Here is a 3,639-nt window from a genome sequence, read left to right as displayed (position 1 = left end):
TGGACAATGACCCCAAGCATACTTCCAAAGTTGTGGCAAAATGGCTTAAGGACAACAAAGTCAAATTATTGGTGGCCATCACAAAGCCCTGACCTCAATCCTATAGAAAATGTGTGGCCAGAGCTGAAAAAGCGTGTGCGAGCAAGGAGGCCTACAAACCTGACTCAGTTACACCAGCTCTGTCAGGAGGAATGAGCCAAAATTCACCCATTATTGTGGGAAACTTGTGGAAGGCTACCCAAAACGTTTGACCCAAGTTAAACAATTTAAAGGCAATGCTACCAAATACTAATTGAGTGTATGTAAACTTCTGACCCACTGGGATTGTGATGAAAGAAATTAAAGCTGTAGTAAATAATTCTTTCTACTATTATTCTGACATTTCACATTCTTAAAATAAAGTGGTGATCCTAACTGACCTAAGACAGGGAATTTTTACTGGTATTAAATGTCAGAAATTGTGATAAACTGAATTTAAATATATTCGGCTAAGTTGTATGTAAACTTCCAACTTCAAGTGTATATAAACATCAAAGCGATGCAAAATGCACCTATTTTGTGGAATGACCCATGCATGTGTTTCAGCACAATTCAGGTAGGCAAGTAGTCAAACTCACGTTTTGGTCCTAAGTCAATTGGAAAGTATTGTGCTTTGGGCTGCAGATATTCTAACGGTTAGAGCAGTACCTCCGTATATCAAGTTTATCCATCTTGTCAAAGGGTGATTGGTCAAACAACCCACACCCAAAAGGTCATGAACTTCAAAGTTCTACTTTCCTCATGTCTTGAGTGTTGTTATTTTTGAAAAATAAACTAGTTGTACAATGACGTGACGGGATTTGAAACCGAAAGTTTACTGGTTCAAATACCTGAGCCTACAAGGTAAAAAATCTGTGGATGTGCCCATGTGCAAGGCACTTAACTCTAATCTGCTCCAGGGGTGTCGTACTACTATGGCTGACCCGTTAAAACAACAGATTCACTGTATCTATCCGGGGTATGTGAAAATATGATTTGTTTTTAAATGGTTTACATTAACCATTACTGTTATAAGGTCCTAAACGATATCATAACCGCCATCGATAAGAGACATTACTCTGCAGCCGTATTCATCGACCTGGCTAAGGCTTTCGACTCTGTCAATCACAACATTCTTATTGGCAGACTCAACAACCTTGGTTTCTCAAATGATTGCCTCGCTTGGTACACCAACTACTTCTCCGATAGAGTTCAGTATGTCAAATCGGAGGGCCTGTTGTCCGGACCTCTGGCAGTCTCTATGGGGATGCCACAGGGTTCAATTTTCAGGCCGACTCTCTTCTCTGTATACATCAATGATGTCGCTCTCGCTGCTTGTGATTCTTTGATCCACCTCTACGCAGAAGACACCATTCTGTATACCTCTGGCCCTTCGTTGGACACTGTGTTAACAACCCTCCAGACGAGCTTCAATGCCATACAACTCTCCTTCCGTGGCCTCCAACTGCTCTTAAATGCAAGTAAAACTAAATGCATGCTCTTCAACCGATCACTGCCCGCACCTGCCCGCCCATCCAGCATCACTACTCTGGACGGTTCTGACTTAGAATATGTGGACAACTACAAATACCTAGGTGTCTGGTTAGACTGTAAACTCTCCTTCCAGACTCACATTAAACATCTCCAATCCAAAATTAAATCTAGAATCGGCTTCCTATTTTGCAACAAAGCATCCTTCACTCATGCTGCCAAACATACCCTCGCAAAACGGACCATCCTACCGATCCTCGACTTCGGCGATGTCATTTACAAAATAGCCTCCAACACTCTACTCAACAAATTGGATGCAGTCTATCACAGTGCCATCCGTTTTGTCACCAAAGCCCCATATACTACCCACCACTGCGACCTGTATGCTCTCGTTGGCTGGCCCTCGCTTCATACTCGTCGCCAAACCCACTGGCTCCAGGTCATCTACAAGTCTCTGCTAGTTAAAGCCCCACCTTATCTCAGCTCACTGCTCACCATAGCAGCACCCACCCATAGCACGCGCTCCAGCAGGTATATCTCACTGGTCACCTCCAAAGCCAATTCTTCCTTTGGCCGCCTCTCCTTCCAGTTCTCTGCTGCCAATGACTGGAACAAACTGCAAAAATATCTGAAGCTGGAGACTCTTACCTCCCTTACTAGCTTTAAGCACCAGCTGTCAGAGCAGCTCACAGATCACTGCACCTGTACATAGCTCATCTGTAAATAGCCCATCCAATCTACCTCATCCCCATACTGTATTTATTTATCTTGCTCCTTTGCACCCCAGTATCTCAACTTGCACATTCATCCTCTGCACATCCTACCATTCCAGTGTTTAATTGCTATATTGTAATTACTTTGCCACCATGGCCTATTTATTGCCTTACCTCTCTTATCCTACCTCATTTGCACATTCTGTATATAGATTTTCCTACTATATTATTGATTGTATGTTTGTTTATTCCATGTGGAACTCTGTGGTGTTGTTGTATGTGTCGAACTGCTTTGCTTTATCTTGGCCAGGTCGCAGTTGCAAATGAGAACTTGTTTTCAACTAGCCTACCTGGTTAAATAAAGGTAAAAAAAATAAAGAAATAAAAAATAATAACTCCATGTCTCACAGCAATGAGGTTTCACCCCAATCAACAGCAGACAGACAACGCCAAGTCAATGCCTGTGAGCCCTGCAACCTCAGGTCCTTAGCCCTGCACAGACAGGATACCTTTCAATTAGGCCCAGGTCCCAGTCTGGATTCAGCTAAAACAGCTGGTTTTACCTCTCAGCCCTAGTAAGGCCCTCTGTTTAGAGGCCTTGCTCACGACTGTCCCACACCACTTCCAAAGCATTCTGCCCATCGTTGCTCCGAGCGTTCATTGATTCCCACCAATGTGATAATCTTGTGCCAGTGACCAAGGGTGATTCAGCTCATTGCCATGGCATTGCATCTGGCATCGTGAGGATATGCGCTGTGTGTGGTGTGGTTCTAACCGGAACATAAACAGAGACTGGGAGTTACTCTGTGTTGATTACTTTATAAAAAGCAATAGTTGAGGGAATTGTGAATAACCTTGCTCCAGAGGACTGTTTGCCTGTCCGACCTGCTGCCAGAAAGTCTGAGTTGTTTAGACAGACCAGATGTGATGCTTATAAACTGTCATAGCTGTGTCATACTGTAGCTGTGCCACATAGCAAACTTTTCTTTTTGCGGTGTTGGCCTTCATAGAGAGAGAGAGTAACAATATATTTTAAGATATGTGGACCAAATAAGAGCTTTTACTCTGATGACTTGAAAACTCTGTTCATTTATGACTTGACATTGCATTTTAAGTATCATTCGTAGTTTATAGGGTTTCCCAGACACAGATTAAACCTAATCCTGGACTAAAAGCATGTCAATGTAGATTATCTGTTGAACGTGCTCCTTAGTCCAAAACCAAGGTAAATCTATGTCTGGGAAACCAGCCAATTGTGTATTTTTAGCTCTGATAGCCTTGAAGAACAGTGAATCAGTTTTTCTTATGGTTCCTGACAAGTAGTATAGTAGTGGAACAACTTTTAAGACTGCAGACATCCCTTCCCTGTTTGACTATTTTATGTCATACACATTTTTATGTACATACATCACATTCT

Source organism: Salmo trutta, chromosome 27, assembly GCF_901001165.1.
Source record: "Salmo trutta chromosome 27, fSalTru1.1, whole genome shotgun sequence".
NCBI lineage: Eukaryota > Metazoa > Chordata > Actinopteri > Salmoniformes > Salmonidae > Salmo > Salmo trutta.
Note: the sequence above shows the minus strand (reverse complement) of the source record.